The following is a 12,886-nucleotide window of genomic DNA, read 5'->3' on the forward strand; positions in this document are numbered from 1 at the left end:
GACCGGCTCCGGGACCCGAGAGCCTCGCGGGGGCGGGGCGGGGCGCGCACGGGGACGCCCCGCTGGGTCCATGTCACCAGACGAGCCGGTTCTTACCCACGCTCCCAAGCCCAATGGAAGCGCAGTAGTCGTGTTGGGAGTAATAACACAGGCAGAAGTTGTCGCTGACCCTTAGCACTTCCCTTCACCAGGCACCCATCAAAGTACCTTACTCGTCATTTAATCCTCCCATTTTATCTTCGCATTTTACAGGTAGGAAACAGGCACAGAGAGGGTGTTTTGTCCAGTGACACACAGCTAGTGATGGTCGGACCAGAATTAGTACCGAGGCAGGCTAGGTCCCTCTTCCCTGCTCTTAATCACCCTGCCATACATTCACTTGTGGGACAGAAGTAGTGACCCAGGAATTCCCTCCACACAATCAGTTACAGTTAGCCAGGACCAGCCTAAGGAGACAGGGCCATCTGCAAGGCCCCTAACCAATCGGCAGGCTAGGAGAATCAGATCGAGGCCACCAAGCTGCACATTCCACAGCCTCTGGACTTCCTTGGGCTCATGCGTGTGTCCTAACGCCCAGGAGTCCACTGAAGGTGACCCCAGCCCCATTAGCATAGTAAAAATCACACCCAGGGTGGAGAGCTAGTGCCAATGATACATGTGTCGCATGTAGTAGCATGCTAGTGACAGCGCAGCCACCTCTGCATGCCATGACAAGGCCCTCCTCCCCAGCCTTCGCCTAATAAAAGCCCCACAATCCCGCTCCCTAATGAGCCAGTCACCTGCCCCTTTCCTTTCCGCCCCGGCTCCCCTGTGCCTCCCCTGTGCACAAGCTAATCAACTTTTACTTTCTACTCTGGTTTGTTGACTCTCTTGATTTCCATCCTGGGGGACAATAAGAACCCAATGCGCCAGTAACAATAGGGTACCTTGCTGGGTGCTACAGAGATGGGTGTTTCGTGGTCCCTGCTCGGCAAACTGACTATACATCACTGGTTCCTGCTCAGAGAGAGAGTGATTTCCTACCTTCTCTCTCTCCGACCTCCCTCAGCCTTTACCTCCTCATCTGAGTGATGACCTCACCTCAGATCTTACTGAGAAAAAGAATCCAGAGAGTGGGACACACCGTTGTCTCACAACCACCTTGACATCCATCTCCCCTTCGCTGTTGTTCCAAGAGATGAGGGGTTGCATTTCACAGAAGCCAGTGCCTCCTCTTGTGCCCTAAATCCCATCCCCATCTGCCTTCTCTTGGACTTGCTTGCTTGGGTCAGCAGTTCTCAAAGTGTGGTCTGGGAACCACTGGGTGTCCTGAGACCCTTTCAGAGAGTCCATAATATCAAAACTATTTTCAAAGCCATGCTAAGATGTTACTTGCCTTTTCACTCTTATTTTCTCCTGAGTGTACAGTCAGGCTTTCCAGAAGCTACGTGATGTGTGATATTGCAACAGATTGAATGCGAAAAAGAAGATAGAAGAATCCAGCTGTCTTCTAGAAAGCCAGACATTAAAGAGATTTGCAAAAATATAAAATTGCCTTTTCACTACTTCTTTTTTGTCTTGGAAACCATAATTTTTCATTAAAATGTTAATATGTAATGAGTTTATTATTATTTTGAATGAATTAGTAAACAAATATTTTTAAATGTTATCAGTTTTACTTTCTAATAGGTAAAGATTGTAGTTATAACTCACAAAAACAAAAGCTCTTTGGGATCCTCAATGCTTCTCGAGATTATAATGGATCCTGAGGCCAGAAACTTTGGTCCTGAGACCAAAAGGACTCAGGTTATTGCCTCTTTGTCATAACAGCCAACAGTCTCATTCCCTCCCCACCCACTTCTCTCTCACTCTCACTCTTTCCCTCCCTCCTTCCCTCTGGAAACATGCTCTAGTATCTCACACCTTTAAAAAAGAAAAGATTCTTTTCTAGTTTCCACTGCATTTCCCTGCTTTCCTTTAAGCCACTTCTCAGTAGAGTTGTCCCTACCTGGTGTCTCTCTCTCAGTTACCATTGACTCTTGACTAGTCTTAACAGAGACATGGCTCTATTATTCTCTGGTACTTGGTCACTTTTCATCAATGTTTCTATACTTGACTTGACCTGACTTGACCTCTCAGTAGCATTCAACCCAGTTGATCACTCCTTCCGACCTGAGACTCACTCTTACCGACTCCTGTAATACCATACGGTCCCGGGTTTATCCTAAATCACCAACTACTCAATTCTCAGGCCCCACTGGTGACTTTCCCCCTCTGTATGGCCTTTGGACGTTAGGGTCCCTCTGACTCTCACATAAACCGTGCTCTTACACTTAACACCCAACCTTGACTCCTCCACTGGTATGTATCAGAGACCATTCAGACTTTAGCCATCCACATAGCCCTTGATCCGCCAACCTCCCTCCCTCTGACCCATGTCAATAAACAGCACCACTCAAACTAGGAATCATTGTTATCCCTTAGTGGTCATTGCCTCATCCCCCACATCTGGTCCTCAGCAAGTCCTGTTGGTTCCGATGCCAGAATATGTACACTGTAATCTCATTCATCCATTCTCTGCAGCCTCCCGAGCACTCCCCCGCCCTACGAGGAGAAAATGAGGGCAGAGCCTTGATTGTGGTTTCCGAGGGAAAGGCAAGGCAGCGTCAGCAGGCTCAGCATTGGCTAGTCTGAGTAATGTCAGCAAATCCTTTACAATCCGTAGGAACTGGCTCGCCCTACAGATCAGGAGGGTCAGTGGCTCCAGGCTAGCAGGGTTCCAAGATGTCAAAGCACCAGGAAATACAGAAAATAAGAAGCATGGAAAACCCATGTTGTTTATCCATTCACCTGTTCATGGACACTTGGATTGTTCTGACCTTTTAGCTACTATCAATAATGCTGCTACAAATGTTGGCATACAAGTATCTGAGTCCCTCTTTTCAATTCTTTTGGGTGTGTATCTAGGAGCGGAAGTGCTGGGTCATGTGGTAATTCCAATTTAACTCTTCGAGGAATCTCTAAACTGTCTTCCACAGTGACTGCAGTATTTACATTCCCAAGAGTTCTAATTTCTCCACATCCTCATCAACATTTGCTATTTTCTGCTTTGGGGTTTATTATTATTATAGCCATCCTAGCAGTGTGAAATGGTTATCTTGTGTTTTTGATTTGCATTTCCCTAATGACTAACGCTAGTGAGCTGCTTCTTGTGCTTATTGGCCATTTGTATATCTTCTTTAAAAAGTGTCTATTCAAGTCCTTTGCCCACTTTTTTAAATAGCTTATTGTCTTTTTGTTGAGTTGTGGGAGTTCTTTATATATTCTGGATATTAAACTCTTGTCAGCTATTTGTTTTGCAAATATTTTCTCCCAGTCTGTGGGGTTTTTGTTCATTCTCAATAGTGTCTTTTGATGTGCAAAATTCTATAATTGTAACAAAGTGTATTAATTTTTTAAATTTCTTTTCTAATTGTGTGTTGCTCTTATATAGGAACAGAATTGATCTTGTATATTGACTTTATATCCAGTGATTATCATTTACTAATTCTAATTTAGAATAAGCTTCTTTTGCACTTTCAACTTACACAATCTTGTGATCAGCAAATAATGAGTTTTATTTCTTCTCTTCTGATCCTTATACTTTAGACTTTTTCTTGACCTATTGCACTGACCAGGGTCTCCAGCATAGTGCTAAACACTGGTGGTGACCACAGACATCCTTGTCTGATTTCCAGGCTGTCAATATTTCACTGTGGAATATGCTGTTTGCTTTGGGGGTTTGTTTGTTTGTAGGTATAGCAGATTAAAAAGTTTCCTACTAATCCTAGTTCATTACAAATTTTTATTTGAAACAAGTGTTGAATCTTATCAAACTTTTCTCTGCATTTATTGAAATGATCCTATGGTTTTTCTCCTTTATTCTGTTAAAATGGTGAATTTTTTATGCTGAAACTACTTTGAATTCCTGGGACAACTCTTTATTACTTTTATGTATCACTGGGTTAAATGAGCCAGTACTTTGTTTAGGATCTTTGTCTATGTAGTGGGCAGTTTTTTTAATTGGACACTCACCGCCACGCTCATTCGTGTACCGCCTGTGGCTGCCTGCACTGCCACGGCAGAGTCGAGGAGTCGCAACAGAGACTGCGTGACCCACAAAACTTAAAATGTTTACATCTGGCCCTTTGCAGAAAAAAAGTTCGCAATCTTTCATCCTTTTCACGGGGGCAGTTGGCCAGTAATTCTCCCGTTTTGTGACGTCCTTGTCAGATTCTAACATTGGTTATCCCGGCCTCCGAGAATAACTTGGGAAGTGCTTCTACCTTTCCAGTTCTCTCAGAGTTTGTGTAATATTTGTGTGTTTTCTCTTCTTTATATTTGGGGAAACTCACTGGTGAAGCTATGTGGTCCCGGAGTTTTCTTTGTGAGACATTTTTAATAATTGATTCAAGTTCTATATTAGTTATAAGACTACTCAGATTTCCTGTTTCTTCCTGTGTCTATTTTGGTAAGTTGTGCTTTCCAGAGAATTTGTCTACTTCATCTTAGCTGTCGAGCTTACTGGCATAACATTGTTCATAACGTCCTCTTGGTACAGTGTCTGTTGGATCTAGGGTGACCAACTGCACTGTTTGCTGGGGAATAGAGGGTTTCCTGGCACACGAGTCTTTCAGTGCTATAACCTGACAGTCTGGGCACACTGGGACAGTCGGTCACCCTGGTTGGATTTATAGTGACCTCTCCTCTTTCTTTCCTGTTAGTGATTTATCAATTTCGTGAGCCTTTTCAAAGAAATCTATTATTCATTTTCCTGTCATTGGTTTCTGCTCTTTATTATTTCCTTCCTTCCTTCTTGGAGTTTAATTTGCTATCCTTTTCCTAACATCATGATACAAATATTTAAATCATTAGTTTTCAGCCTTTCACCTTTCCTAAGACAGGTGTTTAAGGCTATAAACTCCCCTCTAAGCATGGCTGGAGCTGCATCCTCTGACGTGATAGATTTTAATTAGCATCCAATTCAAAATCTTGCTTGAATTTCCATTGCGATGCCTTTTTTGACCCATGGATTGTATGGAACTATATTAATTTCCAAACATTTGGGCATTTTCCAGCAATGTTTTGGTTATTTATTTATCGCTTAATTCCACTGAGAACATACAAGTAAGATTTCAGTTTGCTGAATTTGTTGGGACTGGCTTGATGGCTCACGACAGGGTGAGTTTGGTAAACGCGCTGTGTGCACTTGAATATAAGGTGTATTTTGAAGTTGTTTAGTGAAGTTCAGTTTTTAAATTAGGTCAAGTTTGTTGATTGTGTCGTTGAAATTTTGCATTTCTCTGCTAATTTTTTTGTTGTCACTGTTTGTTCTTTCAGTTTCCACAAAAGATGACACTATCAATTGTATTAAATTATGTGTGAGTCTGCTGGCAAAAAATTAATTCAGTTTTTCTTTATCTGAAAATGTGTTTATTCACCTTCATTTTTAAAGGATAATTTTCCTGAGTACAGAACTCTAGGTTTGCAGTTTTTTCTGTTTTTTTGAGGAAGATTAGCTCTGAGCTAACATTTTCTGCCAATCCTCCTCGTTTTGCTGAGGAAGATTGGCCCTGAGCTAACATCCGTGCCCATCTTCCTCTACTTTATAAGTGGGACGCCTGCCACAGCATGGCTTGAAAGCAGTGTGCAGGTCCGCACCCAGGATCCAGCCGCAAACCCCTGGCCGCCGAAGCAGAACGTGTGCACTTAACTGCTGCACCACCGGGCCGGCCCCAGTTTAGTTATTTCTGTTCAGCATCTTAAAGACTCCCTTTAGTTATATTCTGGCTTCCATCATTTCTGTTGCAAAGTCTTCTGTGCGTGTACTTGTTATTCCTTTGAAAGTAATGTGTCTTTCTTTCCTCTGGAAGCTTTAAAGAGGTGCCTAGGTGTGGTTTTTCTTTATCTTTATCCTGCTAGGATTTAGTTGCTTATCTTGAATCTGTGGCTTAATGTCTTTCATCAGTTTTGGAAGATTCTCGGCCAGTATCTCTTCACTATTGCTCTGCCACATCTTCTTCTCCTTCTAAGAGCCACAGGTACCTACCTATTCACTAGGACAGTGGTTTTTTAAAAACACATTCTGTGGCTCCTTGTTTGTAATCTCCAGGATTATCTCACGGTATCGTGTTTTTTTTTTTTTTTTTTTAAGATTTTATTTTTTTCCTTTTTCTCCCCAAAGCCCCCCGGTACATAGTTGTATATTCTTTGTTGTGGGTCCTTCTAGTTGTCGCATGTGGGACGCTGCCTCAGCATGGTTTGATGAGCAGTGCCATGTCCGCACCCAGGATTCGAACCAACGAAACACTGGGCCGCCTGCAGCAGAGCGCACGAACTTAACGGCTCGGCCACGGGGCCAGCCCCTCACGGTATCGTTTTTTTAAGTACACTTTAGAAGACCTATTTCAAATAACATCTAAGACATCCAACACCAAAAAATGTAATGACAGGGCACTAGGAATTTACTAAATCCATGTTAAATTTCCCTCACCCTCTTTCTCTCTCTCCAGTTCCATCAGGTGTCCTCTTGTTCAAAACCAGCAGTAGCTGAGACAATCTGTTGTTCAAGATGAAATAAGAGAGAACAAGCTGCTACATGAGAGTCTCGGTAAGGATTTTAGTTTTTAGTAACACTATTCTGAGGGAAAATTTAAGGTGAAAAACTCTAATAGTTGGCTGTGTGAGCAAACATGGTATTCTAGCAGGGATTAGTAAGTGTCTTTTGAACTGACTGAACTTGACAGTGAGGCATAAGTGATGCATGGTTGGGTCAACACAGCCCAGAAACAGGAAACTTGAAATCCTCCCTTATCTCCTTGAACACAAGGATGATTTTCCCATGTGTTTAAATGGCTCATTAGATCAGTCTGTCATGAGGCTTTGTCGTGTAAGTCTTTTCTTTTTTCTTAATGGCATTTTCAATCCAAAGTGTTTTCCCTGCGCCTGGAAATTTTTCACTTCCCTGTGAAGAGTTAACTTGCATTTTTTTTGTTACAAGACCCTAAATTCACCTCACTTGTGTCTTGTCCTATGAGCCCCCAAAGTCTATTAGATTAGGTTTGATCTTTGTTCAAACAGACCAGAGTTCTGTGATGTGGCAGTGGCCCCCAAGGAGGGGTTTGTAGGAGGAGACTGTTGTCTTCCTGGACCATCCCTTCCAAAGCACATTGATGGTTCCCCTGGGTCCCCACAGCGGGTCTGCTCTCAACAGGACTGAGCGTAGGATACTACTCAGCATCATTGACCAGTAACACTTACTGCCCAAGAAATCGTTATGGTCCCTACTACTTGCACCCATTGCAGGAATCTGCTGCTCAAAGCCTTTGATGATAATCTGGAGACGGAAACCACGGGAAGCTGGGGCAAATATTTTTACACTTATGATATCCAACCGACAGCTCATTCCCTCAGGAATCAAGAAGAAACTCGGGGGTGATGGAGAGCGGCGTCCCACCCTCCAGGCTTGGAGGCCTCACAGCTGCATTTCCACCACATTTCCGTACGCCCAGGAGACTGTACCATTTCATAGTAATCGATAATGATGTTATAAATGGAAGTTATGCCTTCATGTGGAGAAATAAACAGCAGGAACTGATTAACCCCCAAGAAGTTAAGTACTGTTTTCCACCTTGTCTATTAATAAAGACAGAAGGAAGAGCAAGCACGTGACACAGACACATAATGCATCCAAACGAGAGCTGAGAATGTCCCTGGGAAATCTGTGAGGAGAGCTTTCTGACTGCTGTCCTTCTGGTGGCCTCCTAAAATGGAGACCAGACTCTCCTGAGCTGTCCTTAGGAGAAAAAAAGATTAAGTGAAAATAAATGAGGTATAAGTAGCTGTTTTGTAAAAGCTACTGCGGTTATTTTTTCCTTGCTAAAATAGATGCTTTCTCTCGCAGATATTTACCTTGACAGATGACGCAGCTGCTCATTTTAGCTCAATCAACCAGAAACTAAATTGCACATTTTAAACATTGTCACTGCAAATAACTGATTATCATTTGTAAACGGGGGGCCATTTTCGTCCCTATTTTAGGACTGTACGTGGGGAGAGACTATCTACGGGCTCCCTGTGGCCCTCCACGTTTCCATTCCCCGTTAGCGCTATAATACACTATTAAGCTGTTAATTTCCTTTAATAGTTACCGGTTGGCTCCTTTCATGGAAACAGGAATCAAAATCCACTTATCTTGCTCCTGAACAAGATTCCGTAGTGTAGAATACTGGTGTTTAGAATTTTAATGAATCCTGCTCTCCAAACACTATACGCAGCAATCTCAGCAGAACGGGCCGCCCTCTGGAACAAAGCAGCAGTCAGAAGACGGCAATTTCATGTTTCACACACCTGGGCCACTCGCAAGCCCCCAACAATCACAAGTAATTCTCTTTGCTAAGAGCCAGGATCTTGCAACAGCTGGTAATTAGTGCTGTTCAGCATTTAATTCACCTTTAGTTAGGTAACAGGCATTTATTGATTACCTGATAGGAACGGAGCCGTGCTAAGCACGGTAGGGACACGGTGATGAATGGGGCGCACTCTCTACTTACTGTCTACCTGCGGCTGAACATACCTGCTTTGGAGAAGAAACTTGAAAACAGGGACGAAATGTTTTCTCAACAATTGTAAACCAATACGCGATTAGAGGGAGTTACTACTCCTTCAGAATTCCAGGTTCTAATTCCTGGCACACTCATTCTAAGGAGAAAGGCACTTGTGCCACACCTTGTGCCATGGCAAGGATGGGACACAACAGACACTCATTGCCTGGGCTAAGGAAGGTTCTGGCCTTCTCCTCCTCTGAAGAGCCCCGAGAGTGGTAGGGACCCAGGACAGAGGTGGCCAGCAGCCACTGACAACCAGTCCGTCTGCCATCCCTGGCAGCCCTCGGAATGTCTTCAGTAAATATGGAAGCCCAGGTACCGATGGGTGGCAGCGTCCATGAGCCAAGATTAATTCGTGACAGCCTCCTGGAAACTGAGTTTTAAGCAACCTGAGGGAGGTGGTGCACCTGAATTGGCAGCACTTAGAAACAGCAAAGAAGGCTCTCCAAGAGGGCAAAATGGCCCACCGAAGGTGGGGAAGAGGATGTTAGGCATGGAGGTCAGGGCCTCGGTGTGAGCAGGGTGGCCGGGCCAGAGAGGGCCCATGTGACGAGTCATCAACGATGTGCTCACAGACTCTGGGACCGTTGAGATGAGCAGGTAAAGCTGAATTCAGCAGACAGTGGGAATGTCCGGATCACCAACACTGCCCTGACCATCTCTTATGAGCTAACTTCTTGACACCAAGGAAAGTGAGAGACATGGCCCTAGCCTCGGGAAGCAGACGGTCACTGGGTCTGGGATGTGTTCTGAAAGGCGCAGTAGCTGCCCCACCCCCAGCACAGTGGGAGTTGGAGGGAGACGCCAGGGGGTTCTTGGAGTAGACCATGAAATCAAAGCCTAAATCAGTGTGACACGGGTTAAGTCAGGGAATGGCAATCCAGGCCAAGGGAACAGCCTGAGTGGAGCCCAGAGCAGAGTGAGATGGGCTCCAAGCTACCAACTGTATTTGGGTTAAAAATATTTTTTCTGAAAATTGTATGTCCTATGGATTGTAAAGGGGAGAACTGAGAGGAACAATAGGAAAAAAAAGATTTGAACCAACTCCTTTAAGTTTTTTGAGGATGGGTAAGACCGGAGAGTCTTGTTGGCCCTGCTGGGACTGCTCCTGCAGAGGCAGCCTCCTTTGCAATATTTTAAGACTTCCGTTCCCAGCTGGTGCCCGTATTCCCACCCCGGGTATATGTAAAGACGACATCTTTAAAGAGGGTAAGATGCATTTTCTGGTTGGTTTTTCTATTTTAAACACATTTAGCATTCTCTAGTTTTTAAAGAACGCCTGTAATAGAGCACAGACTCCTTCGTCAACGGTGAAGGGACAGATTTAGGGGCTGCAGCTCAGACATGCGGTGCCAACTAGCTCACAGGGATCCAAGTGTGAGAATCAAATTGTCATTTGATGTCTAGATTTGGCAAAAGCTCAGCACGCCTTGGAGATGGCGGTTGTGGGCCCAAGCTGTGTGACAGGTGCTTCTGGAACTCATTCTCTTTGCCCTTCCTGGCAAAGTCCATCACCGGCTGAAAACTCACGGCCTCCCGCACTCATCAGAGCCTCTCCGGCCAAGGCTGACAGTCTGACCTCTGAAGAGTCAGAATCTTCGCGCTGGGTGAATTTCAAGACCCCTGGTCTGAGACTTCTTCACTAGATGAAAAGGGGCTTCTTCTGTGGTCCCACTAAGAGGGGCAGAGCTGCAGTGAGAACCGGGGGCCTGGCTCATTTTAGGGTACCCCGTTTCTTCCAACCCGGCACACCCCTCTCTGGCCCCTGTCCTATCGACATCCCACTGTTGCCAGCCACAGCTCACACCCTGGTTCTTACATGTAGCAGTTTCCCTGCTCTCCTCGCTTTGACCCTCCGCAGTGCTGGCTCTCTGCACCACTCCTTTTGTGTCCACTTGTCGCAGAGGTGTGCATTTCACTGGGCCCCAGCAGTGTTCCACTGGAGACACCAGGAAGCTTCCTGAGTCATATACTGGAGACTTTAACAAGCAGAAGAAATCTTAGAGACTGACTAGCACAAACTAGCCATTTGACAGACACAGAGACTAAGGCTCAGAGACGGCAGGTGGCTTGCCTGGTCACACAGCCAACCAAAGACAAAACCAGGACTTTAGAACCCAGGTCCTCGGATCCCCTACAGGCCTCTTTTCACATGTGTTTGGGTAACAAATGAGAACAGTCCCGAGGGAACAGAACAGCGGGGAGCTACACTTGAAGGGGAAAGTTGCGGAAAATGTGTCTCCTGGACCCAGCACAAGGCACTACTGAGCAGATGCTCATAAACGCAGAGGACAGAGATGGAGGGAGAGGATGGGCATGCCCAGTGAAGGATGTGGGGGGTTCTCATGGGCACCCTGTGGCTGGGCTTTGGGATACAGGACATGGCACCAGAAACAGCCTATCCCACAGTTACGCCTCAATCTGGGAAGCCAGCGACTGTCAGGAAGGGCGTCCCAGAGGAGGGGAAGGGCACGACCAGGGCACAGTAAGAATGAGAGGTGTGGAAGGAGGGGCGGAGGCAGAGTGGTCCCCGCCTGGGTCTTGCTGGGAAGGTACAGCCTCCAAGGGCACACAAGGAAGCTCCAGGGTAGATGGTTTTCAGAAAAAACGAAACCCACTCTAACAAGGAAAGGCACCACTCATTCAGCAATTATCAGGCGCTAATTACACGCCAAATTCCAAGGAGGAAAAGGCTGACACAGCTTGGCCCTGCTTTCAGGATGTCACTATCCGCAGGGAGACAACTGCAGAGCAGGGAGGCGGGCTGGATAAGAGACGGAAGCAGGGGAGGCCTGGGAGCAGAGTGGGGATTTCACCAGGTCAAGGCAGGGCTGGGCGTCCCAGGCAAGGGGGCCAGAGATGAGGGCAGCCTTGGGCTGAGGCTGGGGCGGGGCCTGGAGAAGTGGCTGGAGAGCAATGGGATGGCTGTCTCTGGAGGTGGTGAGCTTGCCAGGGACTGGAGGTCCAGCTGCCAGGATGTCAGAAGGCATTCCTCGGCTGGATAAGGCTGGACCATCTGGCCAACGTGCCATCCCAGTCCGAAAATGCTCGTCCTACCACAAAGAGTGGAAGATGCTGCTGCACACTACAAACAGCAGCAACCCCACTCAGAAAGGCGGTGAAACTACACCACCCTTGGGACCTCCCGGGACAGGGCCTTCAAGTCTTGCCTGTATCCCATGCTGAGGGCGACATCAGGGACCGAGGACCTCTCAGCTGTGCACTGAGGAAGTCGGCCACTAGGGGACACGCGCCAGCAGTGCTGGGTAGAGACGACATATCTGTGAATTTTATTTATGCTTTCAAAGCCACTTCACTCTTGTTGTTACAAGCATCCTATGAAGTGAGCAGGATAAAGATCATCTCCATTGTGTAAACTACGACACTGGACGGGAGAAATTAAGTGACTTACCTACTTAGGTGGGAGGGCCACCGAGCCTGTGCTAGGAAGGCCTTCCCGGTCCTCTCTCGGAGGAGGAAACTGGGCACATGGAGGGAAACAAATGACATGCTCCACTGGTACAGACGTCAGAGCCAGGAAGAGAGCACTGTGTGGACCCAGTCTGGTGAGGAACTGTAGCTGAACACTACTGTTTGCAAGTAAAACTCCAGGCTGGTCCCCAGAATAATTTCTGGAATCTTACTGGTCTGTGAAGTCAAAAGGACAGGCAACTGCAGGCGCACGGGAAGACCTGGCATTTGGGAATCCTGCAGCAGTTGTCATGACACTGGCAATGGGCCCGAGCCTCTCTCACCTTCTCTGTCTGTCCAAGCATTCCTCGCCCTCCTGGCACCCCTCAAATCCACTTGCCCCCCGATGCTGTTCCACCCGGGCACCCCATTCTCCAAACAGGCCCTCCTTGTAGGCGGCAGAGCACCTTTTGCCTTGAGTGAGTTTCCCCTGGTCTCAGCTCCGTGTGCACAGGCAGGGACCGCCGATCAAACTCAGTCCCAGCACACATGGCCCGTGAGCACTTGGAAGCAGGCTGTTGGGTCAGAGGGCACCTTGGACATGTCCTAACGCAGCCCCCTCCCCTCCCCTTGAGGAGTGAGTGACTCAAGCAGCCAGGAAAGTTTCTCTCGCCCCACCCCTCCCCAGCAATCCAGGCACAGCGCCACAGCAGGGGCAGCTTTTAAAAGCGCAAACCAGGCAGCATTCCTCTTATTAAAGCCTCCTGTAGCTTCCTATTTCTTAGGACTAAATCCAAACTCTTGTGACCGACCAGGAGACCCTCCAAGCCTGGGTCCCTGCCTCCCGCACC

Source organism: Equus przewalskii, chromosome 29, assembly GCF_037783145.1.
Source record: "Equus przewalskii isolate Varuska chromosome 29, EquPr2, whole genome shotgun sequence".
Lineage (NCBI taxonomy): Eukaryota > Metazoa > Chordata > Mammalia > Perissodactyla > Equidae > Equus > Equus przewalskii.